General features: G+C 43.0%; 2 pseudogenes; one reads left to right on the top strand and one right to left on the bottom strand.

Moving 5' to 3' along the window:
• Positions 1 to 325: 325 nt before the first annotated feature.
• Positions 326 to 861, top strand: LOC114204746 (ferritin light chain pseudogene; annotated as a pseudogene).
• Positions 862 to 1843: 982 nt separating this feature from the next.
• LOC114204747 (NADH dehydrogenase [ubiquinone] 1 beta subcomplex subunit 3 pseudogene) lies at positions 1844 to 4033 on the bottom strand (annotated as a pseudogene).
• Positions 4034 to 16862: the final 12829 nt, after the last annotated feature.

Here is a 16862-nt window from a genome sequence, read left to right as displayed (position 1 = left end):
ATAAATAAATATAAAAAGTCCGTTTTGGATGGGCCTTACGTGGTTGAATTGTATTCCCACCCATCCTGTTAGTAAAGCCACAGCATTTCTTACACCTGTGTCAAAGATTACGTCCTGGCAGTGTGTGCGGTGGGCCCGTGAACCCGTCTCCTGCTTCAGCAGTGTTTGGACAGAACAGACCCAGGGGTACCCCTTTCCTCCAGCCTCCAGCCACCCTCCAACCTCTCTTCCAGCTGCAACTTTCAGAACTATCTTCTTGGCCATCTTCTGCCTTCCGACCAGCCAACCCTGTAGGTTGAGCTTAGCTCCTTACTGCCGGTCAACCATGAGCTTCCAGATTTACAAGAATGATTCCACCTAGGTGTGGTCTGCCGTCAACCCCCCTGGTCAACATGTATCTGGGAACCTCCTACACCCACCTCTCTTTGGGCTTCCATTTCCACCTCAAGGATGTGGCCCTGGAGGGAGCACACCTCTTCTCTCACGGGTTGGCCGAGAAGCATGAGGGTGCTGGGTATGTCCTGAAGATGCAAAACCAGTGCAGCAGCTATGTCCTCTTCCAGGACTTGCAGAAGCCATCCCAAGATGAGTGGGGTAAAACCCGGGACACCACGGAAGCCACTTCTGTTCTAGAGGAGAACCTGGGGTGGGCCCTGCATTCTGCCCGAGTAGACCTTCATTTCTATGACTCCTGGAGAACCGCTTCTTAGATGAGGAGGTGACAATTCTCAAGAACATGGTAACAACCTGACTCACTTCCACGGGCTGGCCGGCCCCCAAGCTGGGTGGGGAGAGTGTGTCTTGGAAAGGCTCATCCCCAAGTACAACGAGGAGCCGGCAGCTCTTGAGTGGCCCCTGTAGCAACACCCTGGTGTCAGGCTTCTGCCAGAGACTCTCCCTGCAGCCATTAGGTAGCTTTATTTATTTATTTAGTTAGTTAGGTATTTGTTGGGGAGAGAGAGAGAGAGAGTGAGCACAGGGGGAGGGGCAGAGGGAGAAGCAGGCTCCCTGCTCAGCCTGGGGCTCGATCCCAGGACCCTGAGATCATGATCTGAACCAAAGGCAGATGCTTAAACCACTGAGCCACCCAGGCACCCTGCCACTAGGTAGTTTTTCAGCCCTCACGGAGCTTCCCCCACGCTGTGGGCCAAATGGAAGCAATAAAGCTTTCTGCAGGGGATGTGAACTAACTTGAATTTAAATAAAACTTTGAAAGAAAAAAAAAAAGCTTTCTGCAGGGGAGAAAAACAAAAAACAGAAAGAAAAACAAAACAAAAAAACAAGGATCTCCTACCATTCTAAAATGCGTTTCCATCTATAACCGTAACTCCTGAGGGCTGTGACAGTCCTGTTCCTGTTACCATAGGCATTCCGGCCTTGTTCGTAGGAGAAAGTTTCCTCTTCAATGGTGGTCTGTTGGCTTGTTTATTGACAGGCAGCTTTCAAATGGTCTACCTTCAAAAATATAGGTGTTTTGTTAGCTTGTTCACCATAGAAAAATAAGCCCATAGGGGTTATTGGAATACGAACTAAAATTTGAATCTTCCAAGGGGAGTTTGGTTTGGAATTAAGATTGAGAAAAAAGAGATTGATGATATTGGTGCACTCGCTGATGAGATTTAGTGGCTTAAACAAAGGAGCCCAAGTACCATCGTGGGGACTGGCCACGGTGCTTTGTGTTTCAACAGAAGGAAGGGAAATGAGACTGACAAGGTGATGTGCTATAAACAAGAAGATTACGCCATCTTCCATTTTGCTGGGTTTTTGTTGTTGTTTTACGGCGAACAAATCTTATTTTTATAAGAGAGTTACGAAGCCTCTAAGATACTTCTAGGTATTATCTTCAGTGATGCTCCTTATCTTTCTTTCAGGTAATATACAGCCCCTATAGCTACCGCAAATGCAGCAAATCGCCCACTGATTTCTTTAAATAATGCACCAACAAAGGAAATGTTGTTTGCAAAGCCACCCGTGTACCTCCAACCCTCGCTGAGGCCCTGTGAAACCCATAGCCCTCAGGCAGCTAGCTTCTCCCGGGCAGTTTCTAATGGTGTCCCTTCTACCTTCCATTGTTTATAATCTGGAGGTTCCATTTTACTATGACCACCTTCATGTCTATGTCCATGGGCCACGTCTGACAGCAAACTGACCTCCCAGGAATCTCAATATTCAGCTCTCTAGCCTCAGCCACCATCTTCCATTTCTGAGACCCGTTACCATGGTCTACTCCCCTGCCTGTCTTCCATTAAGAATGGAGGGACATGGGCGCCTGGGTGGCTCAGTTGCTTAAGCGACTGCCTTCGGCTCAGGTCACGATCCTGGAGTCCCTGGATTGAGTCCCGCATTGGGCTCCCTGCTCAGTAGGGGGTCTGCTTCTCCCTCTGACCCTACCCCCTCTCATGTGTGCTCTCTCTCTCTCTCTCTCACTCTCTCTCTCAAATAAATAAATAAAATCTTAAAAAAAAAAAAAAAAGGAATGGAGGGACATGCCCATACACTCCCAAATTAGCCCTCTTGTTACTCCCCTACCCCAGATAAATAACTTCCATGTATCTCAGTTAGGTGTGTGTGTGTGTGTGTGTGTGTGTGTGTGTGTTTGTGTGTGTTTGGGATAAAATAATTCAAAACCAAGCCCATGACTACGATTATGTGCATTATTATTATTAAACTTTTTTTTAAATAATTTCAAATGTAAGGAAAAATTGCGGGATGCCTGGGTGGCTCAGTCAGTTAAGCGTCTGCCTTCGCTCAGGTCATGATCTCAGGGTTCTGAGATCAAGTCCCGCATCGGGCTCCTTGCTCCCCTGCTTGTGCTCTGTCTCTCTCTCTCTCTGGTAAATAAATAAATAAAATCTTTTTTTTAAAAAGTTGCCAAAATTACAGAGAATTCCCATTGTGCCTTTATCCAGAATAATCATTTGTTTCTGATTTCATCACATTTATTTTCTTTTTCTCCCTCTGTAATTATTTATTTTCTCTGAACCATTTGAGTTTATATAGCTCATGCCTTTGTTATACTCCTAAACTTCATTGTATAGTTCTTAAGAACAGGTATATTTTCCTACATAACTGCAACACAGTTTCAAATCAAGAAATCTAACCTGGATACATACTTTTTTCTACTCTGCAATCCATATTCCAATTTTGTCAACTATACCAATAAATTCTTTATAGCATTTTCCCCCTCTAATACCAGCTTTAACCAAAGATCACATACGCATTTAAAGTGTCGTGTTTCTTTAATGTTCTTTAATCTGGAAAGGTTCTTTAGTATTTGTGTCTTTCATGACATTGATGTGTTTAAATAAGCCAGTTGTTTTGTAGAATGTTCTTCAGTCGGACTTGCCTGGTGTCTCCTCTTGACTTGATTCAGGTCCTGGGTCCCCTGCCAGAAGGGCACAAAAGTGATGTTTTGTTCTTCTCTGAGTATCAGATCTGGAAGCACACCATGTCAGTCTGCACCCTGTTGGTTAATTTTTTTTATTTTTTTCCATTTTTAAATTTAAATTCAATTAATCAACATATAATGTATTATTGGTTTCAGAGGCCTGTTGGCTAATGTTGGTCAATGGATCCAGATGTCGTCCAGTTTCTCCACTGTATAGTTACTATTTTTCCCTTGCAACTAATGAGCAATTTATAGAGACACAGTTTAGAATTGAGTAAATATCCTCTTCCTCATTAAATATTTCCCCCTAGATATAGCAATCATTGCTATTTCTTGCCCAAACCATTCTTTACTATGATGGTTGCAAAATGGTGATCTTTCAACAGTACCGCTCCCTCCACACTTACCGATCTATATTTCACTGTAAGGGAGGACCGTCCCTTGCTCAGCCCCATTTATTGGTTATCTATCATCAGCATGAATTGATGGATTCCTATTTTATTCAATGAGTTATAATCCTTTACTGTCCTGGTTTATCTTTAGCTCAAAAATTGTCCCAGATGTAGCCACTGGGCTGTCCTTGAAACTAGTTCTATATCCTTTTAACATGTTCCCATCTCTTTTTCGTTGGTTTTTCATTGCCATACTTTCTGTTACAGCAAAATGTTCCCATCTTCCTGGCTCATCTTGTGCTTCTCAGGCATTTCTCCAAGGAGCCCTTATTCTTTTTAAAGAGGAAACTGGGGGCACCTGACTGGCTCAGTCAACACAACATGCAACTCTTGATCTCAGGTTGTGAGTTCAAGCCCCATGTTGGGCATAGATTTTACTTGAAAAAAAAAAAGATGATATCATATTTAGAAAGATTTGGGCACTAGGTATATCTTTTGCATTTTAAACGAAAAACAACCTCCAATGACATTGCTCATGACTGAATTGTGGGTATTCTGTTAGGTTATTTGGGATTATATTTTTTATTTGTATCTGTTTTTACAAAATAATATATCTGTTGTTACAAAATAATATAGAAATACTTTTTGCTGTATTTTCCAAATATAAAAACAATATATGCTGTGGAAAATTTAAAAAATGTCTAAAAGTTAAGAACATATTTAAAAAAATCTATCAGGACACAATTAGAAATGTATTAAAGTTTTGTTTAGAGGTTAAAAAAATCACCCACCATTCTACTCCAAAGATAAACCACCATCAAGATATTAATAGTATTTATCACTAGATAACCAGATTTTATAGTATAAATATACCAAAAATGTTTCATCAGAATACAATTATTGGATAATTCCAAAGTGTGTGTGTGTGTGTGTGTGTGTGTATTTCTTCAGGATAAAGCCCTAGAATTAAGATTGCTGGATTAAAAATGCATGCATATTGGGGTGCCTGGGTGGCTCAGTCATTAAGCATCTGCCTTCGGCTCAGGTCATGATTCCAGGTCCTGGGATCGAGCCCAGCATCGGGCTCCCTGCTCAGTGGGAAGCCTGCTTCTCCCTCTCCCACTCCCACTGCTTTTATTCCCTCTCTCGCTGTGTCTCTCTCTGTCAAATAAATAAATAAAATCTTTTTAAAAAATGCATGCATATTTATAAGTAAAGAAAATGTACCCAACATTTTAGTCATCAGGGAAATGCAAATTAAAACCACAGTGAGAGGGCCCTCTGGGTGGAGCAGTTGGTTGAGCATCCGACTCTTGGTTTTGGCTCAGGTCATGATCTCAGGGTCATGGGATCGAGCCCTGCACTGGACTCCATGCTTGGCATAGAATCTGCCTAAGGATTTTCTCTCTCCCTCCCCCTGCCCCTCCTCCCCTAAAATAAATAATTCTTAAAAAAAAAAAAGAGAGGGGCGCCTGGGTGGCTCAGTCGTTAAAGCGTCTACCTTCGGCTTGAGTCACGTTCCCAGGGTCCTGGGATCGAGCCCCGCATCAAGCTCCCTGCTCGGTGGAAAGCCTGCTTCTCCCTCTCCCACTCCCCCGGCTCATGTTCCTGCTCTCACTATCTCTCTCTCTGTCAAATAAATAAAATAAAATCTTAAAAAAAAAGAGACCACAGTGAGATACTTACAACTACTAAAATGCATAAAAAAATTTAAACTGACAATATCAGTTGTTGGCAAGGATATGGAGCAACTGGAACTCTATCAACTACTCATAGAAGTGTAAACTATAATAACCACTTTGGAAAACAAGCATTATCTACTACAGCTGAACAATCTTTAAGGTTATGCCTTTGGTGTGACATATAAAAAATATTCACCTACATTTTTTTCTTGCTTTTTGATGGTTTTACTTCTTACACTCAATCCTTAATCTGTATTGACTATAGGTATAAGGTAAGAATCTCCATTTTATTTAATTTTTTGCAAAAGGTTAGACTGTTGCTCCAACTGTATTTATCAAACATTTTTTTTGAGAGAGAGATCCCGAGATGGGGGAGCAGCAGAGAGATAGAGAATCTCCAGCAGACACCTCACTGAGCATGGAGCCCAGTGCAAGGCTCAATCTTACAACCCTGAGATCATGACCCGAGCTGAAATCAAGAGTCTGGTGCTTAACCAACTGAGCCACCCAGGTGCCCCTTGAACAATCATTTCTTTCTCTCTCTTTTTTTTTAAGATTTTATTTATTTATTTGAGAGAGAGAGAGATAGCGAGAGAGAGCACGAGGGGGAGGGAGAACCAGGCTTCCCACTGAGCAGGGAGCCTGATGTGGAGCTTGATCCCGGGGCCCTGCGATCATGACCTGAGCCCAAAGCAGATGCTTGACTGAGCCACTCAGGCACCCATTGAGCAATCATTTCTAACTGAAAATCAGTTTACTGATTGAAAATAAAGTCATAATATTTTAAATTCTTATATCTACTTGAATCTGTCCTTAAACTTTTAAAATTTATTTTTAGAGAGGGGAGGGGCAGAGGGAGAGGGAGAATCTTAAGCAGGCTCCACCCAACGGGGAGCCCAACATGGGGCTCAATCTCCCAACCCTGAGATCATGACCTAACCTGGCTATAGGTGGGATTAGGAAATCTGGCAAAAAGTAAGCTGTTCCTTGTGTCTGAGGTCATGGTGATCCTTAATTCTATTCCTGTTTAAACACCTGGATTCCCCGTCACAGTATCTATTGCCACCTATAGCTAGAATGAAGTGTTGTCTTAGATCCTGTTGTACATTTAAGAATAAACTTTTGTAGGGGCGCTGGGTGGCTCAGTCAGTTGAACATCTGACTTTTGGTTTCAGTTCAAGTCATGATCTCAGGGCCATGAGATTGAGCCCTGCACTCTGCGGGGAGTTTGCTCGAGATTCTCTCTCTCCCTTTCTCCCTCTGCCCCTCCCCCAATGCTCACTTGCTCTCTCTTTCCCTCTCTAAAATAAATCTTTTTTTTTTTAAAAAAGAATAAACTTTTGTAAAAAAATAAATCAATCATAAAAAAAGAGGTTAGGGAGGGTGTGTGTGCCTGTGTGTGTGCCTTTATGATGGTATAGGAATAAAGAGCATTGCACAGGGAGAAAAACATATCCATTAACTGTTTGAAATGCTAGCCATGATATTTTCTCTTGTTTGAATCAGACAAAGCATGGCTTATGTCCTGTGTAAACTGTTGGGTCCTAGTCTGCCAGACTTTGGAGGGGGAGCACTTGCTACACTAATTTTAACATCATGGTGCAGTGTTTCTGGGGCATGTACTGCAAACTGGTTCACTCAACACACTTTCTGACCTCCTCCTAACATGCAAATGCTTATATATCACTAACTATAAGCTACACACTATTTTAATTGCTTTATCTTTATTAACTTGTACCATCCTCATAAAATCCCTATGAAGTAGATATCACACTCATTTCCTTAAAGAAGAGCCCGGGGACGCCTGGGTGGAGCAGTGGGTTGAGCATCCAGCTCTTGGTTTAGGCTCAGGTCATGATCTCATGGGTCCTAGGATGGAGCCCTGCATCAGGCTCTGTGCTCCATGGGGAGACTGCTTGAAGATTCTCTCCCTCTGCCCCTCCCCACCCTACTCACTCTCCCTTGCTCACACTCTGTCTAAAATAAATAAATAAATCTTTAAAAAAATAGAGCCCTGTTTTCAAAAGTATCATGCAAAAATAAAAATATATGACATTTTTTATTAAGAAATCCTTGGTGATCTGCTAATAGGACTAAGGCTAAATTCCTATCACCAGTTTTACAGTAACAGCTCTATTAAAAAGATGCATCAGCTCTTGCAAGATCTTTCCCCTTTAAATTTCTCTTTCAGCTTGTGCATCTAAAATGTCTCCAGCTCACCAGTGAGTAGCCTGCATTTCATGAAATGTCTGATGAGGGTGCCTGGGTGGCTCAGTTGGTTAAGCGACTGCCTTCGGCTCAGGTCACGATCCTGGAGTCCCAGGATCGAGTCCCGCATCGGGCTCCCTGCTCAGCGGGGAGTCTGCTTCTCCCTTTGACCTTCTTCCCTCTCATGCTCTCTCTCTACCATTCTCTCTCTCTCTCAATAAATAAATAAAAATCTTTAAAAAAAAATGAAATGTCTGATGAGTTCTCAACACGAGGTAGCTTCCCACTGAGTATATCAGCCAACTATTGCTCTGTAACAAACTACCCCCAAATTTAGTAGCTTAGAACAGAAAACAATTGTTCTCATCTCACAGTTCCTGTGGGCCTGGAATCTGGGCATGGCTTCACTGGGGTCTCTGGCTCAGGGTCTCTTGCAAGACTGCAATCAGGGTTTCTGGTGAGACTGTAGTCAATCAATGTTCAACTGGGGGCAGATCTGTTTCCAGACTCACTCATGGTTATTGGCTGACCTTAGGTCTTTATGGCTGTTGGCCAGAGACATCCATTTCTTGCCGTGTGGACCTCTCCATTAGACAGCTCACAAAATGGCACCTTGCTTCCCTCAAACAAAGGGCTGCAAACATGAGAGAGAGAAGAGAGATGAAAGTCAAGTCTTTTGTAACCTAGTCACTTTTGCCATACCCTATTTGTTAGAAGTCCCTAGGTCCAGCCCATACTCAAGGAGAGAAGATTAATAAAGACATGACTGCTGGGAGCCATTTTAGCAGTTGCCTGTCACTCTGGGCCACTTTATTCTTCCTACCCATTACTGTTCTTACCATCCTGCCCTTATAAGATGGATTAGGCCATGTGATATGACCAATCAGTCAACCCCGGACCCGAGTGTTCATACTCTAAGCACGCCCTGCTTTCTTCCACTAATACAATGGTGTGCTTTAAAAAAAGATGAATACTAATGCAGGTGGGCTCGGGGAAGCCTTTTTTCAGCAATCTTACTGTTTGGATGTGTTCTGGTATTGAGACTCCCAGATCAACAATCTGTAACATTGAGAGGCCTGAAGCTCCCCTCCCTCAGAAGGTGCCTACCACCTTGGCAGTGTGTCCTTGAAAGCTCTTTGTCCTACCCATGCTCCACGGGATGTCAGGGAGTTAGATTAATTATGCAGGAAAAGACTCAAGGTTTCCCAGTCCGTGTTAGGGGCGAGGACATGCAGCTGAATAGAGGAACATTACCACAGGACTGTCAGGCTTGCTGTCCTTCCCAGACTTCGTTCTGAACAGTCTCAGGGCACAAGCTCAGCTGTGGGGAGGGCTTATGGAGGATGGCTGATCTGGGCAGAGAAGAAGAAACGCACTGGACCAGAAAGGTGCTGAAGGCGGCATTCTGCTAACCCCCTGAGGGAGCTTATCAAGTCCTGTCACCACTCCGGCCTTGAGTTCATCCTCTCTAAAATGACAGGATCAAAGCAGATATCTCTACTTTTTATGGGTTAATGACTCATAGAAAGAATTTGTGAGGTAGCTAGTAAAGAATGAGGTTAGCTCTTTGACAGAGAAAGGGCTAAGTCAGTGCTGATTTACTAAGAAGTTACAGAAAACTGTGAGACTTTAAAATAACATAATTTTTTCTGATCTTAACAAAATTTCATGTTGTTGTGAAGACTATTGTTTTGTAAATACAGAGCTCCTTTCCTTCTGGAAACAACCACTTATTATCATTCTTTTCAATATTTCCCACCACACACACACACACACACACACACACACACACACACACACACCATCCACATAATTACCACAGAAGCCACCATGTTTGTGAATCATGATTCTTTCTGTCTGCAGGTGACTAGGCCAGGGTGGTGTGCCTATCTAAGTGGGGACAATCTCAGTCCCAACCTGGAGATTTAGATCTGGAAACAGGTGATGTCCAGTCTGTCTCAGGACTAGCAGGGCGCCTGGGTGGCTCAGATGGTTAAGCATCTGCCGTCAGCTCAGGTCATGATCCCAGGGTCCTGGGATCGAGCCACACATCTGGCTTCCAGCTCAGCAGGGAGTCTGCTTCTCCCTCTGCCTCTGCATCTCTCCCCTGCTCATGCTTTCTGTCTCTCTCTTTCTCAAGTGAATAAATAAAATCTTAAAAAAAAAAAATTCAGGACTAGGGTGCCTGGATGGCTCAGTCGCTAAGCATCTGCCTCCGGCTCAGGTCACGATCTCAGGGTCCTGGGATCGAGCCCCACATCGGGCTCCCTGCTCCGCGGGAAGCCTGCTTTTCCCTCTCCCACTCCCCCTGCTTGTGTTCCCTCTCCTGCTGTGTCTCTCTCTGTCAAATAAGTAAAATCTTAAAAAAGAAGAAGAAGAAGAAGAATTTCAGGACTAGGGGGCGCCTGTGTGGCTCACTCAGTCAAGTTTCCAACTCTTGGTTTTGGCTCAGGTCATGATCTCAGGGTAGTGGGATCAAGCCCTGTGTAGGGCTCCACACCAAGCAAGGAGTCTGCTTAAGACTCTCCCTCTCCCCCCTTCCCCCCGCTCTCTCAAATAAATCTTTTTTAAAAATGCATTTTAGGACTATAGGGGGGTGCCTAGTTGGCTCATCCAGTACAGCATGTGACTCTTGATCTTGGTCATGAGTTTGAGCCCCATGTTGGGTATAGAGATCACGTAAATAAAAACTTAAAAAAATACTCAAATATTTATATGTAACATCTAGTAAATAGATATTTCAAATTCCTCTCTGGATACTTACTGCAAGAGAAAAGACATATCAATATAATCCTAGAAGGGCTTCAGAATAGATAAAAGATTTATAATAAAACTGTTATTAAGTTAATATAAAAGTTGCAGTAAAGTATCCAGGTGAAAGTTTAGGCCTGATTAAATTGCTCACCATGAGATTGTTACCTACTAGGGTCCTTTGGCTCTCTAAGTGATAGAAATTTACTGAAAGCCAAACTGGAAGTTTCAGGCTGGTTTTTTCAACAAAGGCCCAGAAAAGTTTTTACAGAGACTAAGGTAGGAAAGGAGTGATGTCTAAGCACTTAAGGGCAGGAGAGATACAGGAAGTTGGGAAGGCACGTGCAGTGGACACAACATGCTTCCTAATGCATCTTCTGTCTCATTAGCATGTTAACTCTCACCCCTGGGCATGATTTTCAGTATATTATAATGAGGTAAAAAGTCAGTGAAAGGTCAGCGCTGGGGTCCATCTTGGCACAGACTGGTTTGGTTTGGTCTTCACCAGTCTTTATAGTTGAGTCTCTCCTTCGGTCAGCATCCTGCTTCCGCATTCCTGTGAGATATGCTACTCAAGAAGCATAGGATTTCAGCTATCAAGGAATGCTGGATTTCACGGTCAGTATTGTGGGAACCTGAGTCCAGTCCCTGCTCTGTTTCAAGACTAGCTTTCCGTATCTGAAAACTAAGTGCTGAACAATGTGGTCATAGCTTCCGTCCTTGGGTCCTTTCTCAAACTTTTGCTAATCATTGCTTTTATCACGTGAAGGCCAGCATGGGCCAGGTCATGGAGGGCCTTGTGTAGGGGGTTAAGGATTTGCATCTTCATCCTAAGGCAATGAGAAGGCCTTAGAGAATTGTATGTAAGTGACCTGAACCCATTGTCATTTTAGAAAGACTTTGACTGCAGAGTGGGGTCAGATTGGAGTGAAACATGTGGAAAAATGAGATCAGAGACACTGACAGAAGAGTCCAGGGGGGTCTGCCTGTGCTGGTTAAGGCCGGGGTGGTAACAGTGGGGATGGAGAGAAGTGGAAGGACTCAGTAGACATGTAGTAGGTAGACTCAACAGGCATTGGGGGTTAATTAGGGTCAGGGAATAAGGGGAAACAAGACATCGAGAACGACTCTCAGATTTCTAGTTTGGACAACTGAGTGAATGGTGCAGTCATTTTATGAAAACAGAATTCTGAAGGAGAAGCAAGTTGGGAGGGAGTAAAATGAGTTTAATTTTGGACATGTTCAGTTTTCAGTGCTTTGTAAACATTCAAATCTTGACAAATGGATCAAAATAGGAGATAAAGATTTGGAGATCTTTAGGGGCATCTGGCTGGCTCAGTTGGTTGAGCATCCGACTCTTGATCTTGGGATTGTAGGTTCGAGCCCCACATTGGGTATAGAGATTATTTAAAAATAAAATCTTAAAAAAAAAAGATTTGGAGATCTTTGCATATAGGCAGAGGATAAGGATTTGAGGGTCACTTGTGTCCACAAGGTAATTAAATCCACAGGAATAATTATCACCCAGGAAGAGGATTAAGAGACCTAAGGAGGATAGAGGAAAGAATGTCTGTCAGGAGACTAAGAAGGAGCAGCCAGAGAGAAAAAAAACTAGGGAAGCATAATAATGTGGAGCCCAAGAGAAGAGACTATTTCACAAGGGAGGAAATGGCCCATAGCACTGACCACTGAGGCAGTCAAGTAAAGTCATTGACAGGTGCCTTCCCAATGTCCATTCTTTCCTTTTTCTTGGCTTGTCATGCTTAGTCCTCACTGGTAGACAAGATGAGAACCAAAAAGTGTTTGGTAGCATGGAGCTCATTGGGGCCTTGGGATAATGGACTCAGAAGTTTGGAGGGGACTCAATAGCCAAACTGTGGAAAGAGCCAAGATGTCCATCGACAGATGAATGGATAAAGAAGATGTGGTATATATATATATATGTATATATATATACACATATATATATATTCCATTGTGTGTGTGTGTGTGTGTGTGTGTGTGTGTGTGTATAGGAATGGAATATTATGCAGCCATCAAAAGGAATATTATGGAATATTATGCAGCCATCAAAAGGAATGAGATCTTGCCATTTGCAACGACGTGGATGGAACTGGAGGGTGTTATGCTGAGCGAAATAAGTCAATCAGAGAAAGACATGTATCATATGACCTCACTGATATGAGGAATTCTTAATCTCAGGAAACAAACTGAGGGTTGCTGGAGTGGTGGGGGGTGGGAGGGATGGGGTGGCTGGGTGATAGACATTGGGGAGGGTATGTGCTATGATGAGCGCTGTGAATTGTGCAAGACTGTTGAATCACAGACCTGTACCTCTGAAACAAATAATACAATATATGTTAAAAAAAAAAAAAGAAAATAGCAGGAGGGGAAGAATGAAGGGGGGGGAATCAGAGGGGGAGATGAACCATGAGAGACGATGGATTCTGAAAAACGAACTGAGGGTTCTAGAGGGGAGGGGGTGGGGGGATGGGTTAGCCCGGTGATGGGTACTAAAGAGGGCACGTACTGAATGGAGCACTGGGTGTTATATGCAAACAATGAATCATGGAACACTACATCAAAAACTAATGATGTAATGTATGGTGATTAACATAACAATAAAAATTTAAAAAAAAAGAAGTTTGTAGTGGACTGAGAAGTGAGTGTAAGATGGGACAATGAAAACCTAAGTGAAGATGACTGTCTCAAGGAGTTTGGCTGGCTGGTGGAGGGCAGGGCATGGAGGTAGGGAGCACACGTTGAGGAGAAAATAGGACCAAGGCACGCAAGTCTTTTTTTTTTTTTTTTTTTTTTAATGAGAGACAGAGAGCACGAGAGGGAAGAGGGTCAGAGGGAGAAGCAGACTCCCCGCTGAGCGGGGAGCCCGATGCGGGACTCGATCCCAGGACTCCAGGATCATGACCCGAGCCGAAGGCAGTCGCCCAACCAACTGAGCCATCCAGGCGCCCTTTTTTTTTTTTTTTTTTTTTTTAATGAGAGACAGAGAGCACGAGAGAGAAGAGGGTCAGAGGGAGAACAAGGCATGCAAGTCTTGCAGTAAGCTAGAGCATTAAAATACTGATGGGCAGGGTCAGCAGAGACTAAAGGACCAGACAGACAGAAGCTAATAGAGAGCAAATGTTCCTGCACAGATGACAAGTGATGGCAGCCAGGGCACAGGTGAAGGGACTCCATATAAATAGAAGGCCAAGTCTTCCACTGTCACAGGAGGGACAGAGGGAAAAATAATGGGATAAAGGCAATGGGAAACCACGGGTGGCAGGAGTGTGAACCAGGAGCCACAAGCTCCCTGAACAATGCTGAATTAGATCCACAGAGCTAGGGAGAATTTTCGTTCCTATTTTATTAATAAAACTGCCCATTTCATCTCTAGTGATGGCTTTATTTATCAAAGCCAATCTTTTATGATAATATAAAAAGTCAGAGACCAAATAGTCTAAATGTATCTCCTCCTGAATCAGCTTCTTTAACATGTATTGACAAGGTCAAAATTAAACAGTGGGGTCACAATGCCCAGGTACATCACTTCTGTATCCCATAGGATGTCTCTAATTAAAATAGCCTTAACTACCAGCAGCCAGAATGAAAAGAGAGGGCTCAAAAAGAAACTCACATGGATATCCACGTGGAATATAATAAAGTTGGACCTTTACCTCACACCATATACAAAAATTAACTCAAATGAATGAAAGATTTAAATTATAAGAACTAACACTGTAAAACTGTAGTAAGAAGACGTAGGGGTAAATCACTATGACCTTGGATTTCACAATGGATTCTTATATATGATACCCAGAGAACAAGCAACCAAAGAATAGGGCGCCTGGGTGGCTCAGTTGGTTAAGCGACTGCCTTCAGCTCAGGTCATGATCCTGGAGTCCCAGGATCGAGTCCCGCATAGGGCTCCCTGCTCAGCAGGGAGTCTGCTTCTCCCTCTGATCCAACCCCTCTTCATGCTCTCTCTCTCTCTCTCTCTCTCTCACATTAAAAAAAAAAAAAGCAACCGAAGAATAAAAAACAAATCAGGGTTACTGGAATGGCTCAGTCAGTTGAGTATCCGACTCTTGATTTCGGCTCAGGTCTTGATCTCACAGTTAATTTGACCCCACATTGGGCTCTGCGCTGGGTGTGGACCCTACTTAAAAAAAATAATTGGACTTCATCAAAATTAAACTTCTGTGCTGCAAGGACAATCAAAAAGGTGAAAAAACAACCCATGGAATGGGAAAAAGTATTTGCAAATCATGTATCTGATAAGGAAATTATATCTAGAATACATAAAGAACTCTTGACTCAGAAAGACCATACAATTAAAAAATGAACAAAGAATCCAAACAGACATTTCTCCAACTACAAGGAAGACAGACAAATCGCCAACAAGCCCATGAAAAGATGTTCAACACCATCAGTCAATCATCGGGGAAATGCAAATGAAAAATAGAACGAATACCACCTCATACCTACTAGGATGGCTCAGAGTGAAAAGTCAGGTAATAGCCAGTGCTGGCAAGATATGGAGAAACTAGAACCCTCATACATTGCTGATGGGAATATAAAATGGTGCAGTCACTTTGGAAAATGGTCTGGCGGTTCCTCAAGAAGTTAAACAAAGAGCTCTTGTTTGACCCAGACATTCCACTCCGAGATTCATACCCAAGAGAAAGGAGAACACATGTCCACACAGAAACTTGCATACAAATGTTTGTGACAACATTATTCATACCAGCTAAAAGGTGGAAAAGACCCAGTTGTCCAGACTGATGAACGGATAAGCTAAATGTGGTATACCCATATAAGAGGTTATAATTATTAGGCCATACAAAGGAATGAAATTCTGATACATGCTCAGTGTGGATAAGCCTTGAAAACATTATGCTAAATGGAAGAAATCCATCACAGAAGACCACTTACGTGATTCCATTTATATGAAATGTCCATAATAAGCAAATATAGAGAGACAGCTTTATCAGCGGTCACCTAAGGCTTAGGGAGCGGGGTGGGGGGGGTGGGGGGGTGGAGGAGTGATAGCTAAAGGGCATGGGTTTCTTTTTGAAGTGATAAAAATGTTCTATAATTGATTGTGGTGATGGCTGTGTGACTGTGAATATATTAAAAACTACTGAATTGTACACCTTAAAGGAGTGAATTGTATAGTGTGTGAATTATATCTCAAAAAAGCTGTTATCAAAAAAGAAAGAAACTTGCAATTGTAGGGCAGCTTTCTATCATGTAGCCTATTGTCTCTGCAAGTCACAAATATCCTCAACCACCTGGTCTAAGTAAAGGGGTACCCCAAAATGTGGGTCCTTGGGATACAGGCACAGAACTGTATCTGTGAACTGAGCCACCATCATGTCATGCTGGATTTCACGTGTCTAAGTTGCCTTTTGTCTTGACAACTTGGCTCCTCTCTGCCTGAGTCAGTGCAGGATAAGTTCTCCTTGTGCCTACAACACACTGAGCCCTTATTTCCTGTGCTGTTATTGAGAGGAAAACCAAGAAGTTTTGAATACGCTCACACAGAACTATACTTCAAACCGGTTATGCAAAGGCAGGAAAGGGTATGTGTTGCGTTACGTTTTTCTCACCACCTACTACAAACAGGAGTTGTTTAATTTCTTGGCTTGTAACTTTTTCCTTTTAATCACAAAACATTTATTTCTTGAATTCTTGCTGTCCTTTCCCCATGCTCTGTAGCTTGGAGGATTGGGGGAGGGGTTGCCGCCCGCTTGAGGATGTTACTGCACTTTGAGGTGTTGGCAGGGATTCTTGGAATCGGGTGATGAATGAAGAGGTACTCTGTGAATTGAAACACTGCGTGATTTTTTAATGTTTGATTTGATTAAATAAAAATTTTGACTTTGCAGTGAGGATTGAATCATATAATCATCTAGTTAATTTTGCCATTTCCTATGAGGCCAGGGAGACGGTGCAAGTCAGATCTTCAAGAATTCTGGGAACTCAGGTCCTGGAACCAAAGCTCTGAGGCAGGATGAAACTCAACTCCCTGGTAGACATAGGAAGGGCATTTGGAAGTGTTCACAGGCTTTGCGGATATAGGAATGGTACTCCTTCTTGAAGAAGGGAGGCACAGGCAGTCCCACATTTGGAGTTCAGGGGAGAAATCAGGGACTTTATCTGGTGTGGAAGCTCTCTGAGCAACTATTAGGTAAGAATGCACTAGGACTCTACCACTTGGATCTAGAGGACTTTCCACAAGACAATGTCGAGGGAGAAGAGATATGGTATTAACTAACGTCTCCACCCCCCATTCATAGGGTCTCTCAGAGGGTCCTCGTCAGGGTTGAGCGCTGGTCACCACAGTGACGAGGGGGCTCATTCAGGTACTCTGTGTTGGGTCGCTTTCCTGTTCTACTTCCTCCTCTGTGCTGCCCAGGGTCACTTGACAAATAAATT

The sequence above is a fragment of the Eumetopias jubatus genome, unplaced genomic scaffold (assembly GCF_037043125.1).
Source record: "Eumetopias jubatus isolate StellerSeaLion01/CBP00866 unplaced genomic scaffold, mEumJub1_p1.0 scaffold_5, whole genome shotgun sequence".
In the NCBI taxonomy this organism is placed as follows: domain Eukaryota; kingdom Metazoa; phylum Chordata; class Mammalia; order Carnivora; family Otariidae; genus Eumetopias; species Eumetopias jubatus.
Note: the sequence above shows the minus strand (reverse complement) of the source record. Positions and strands in the feature narration are given on the sequence as shown.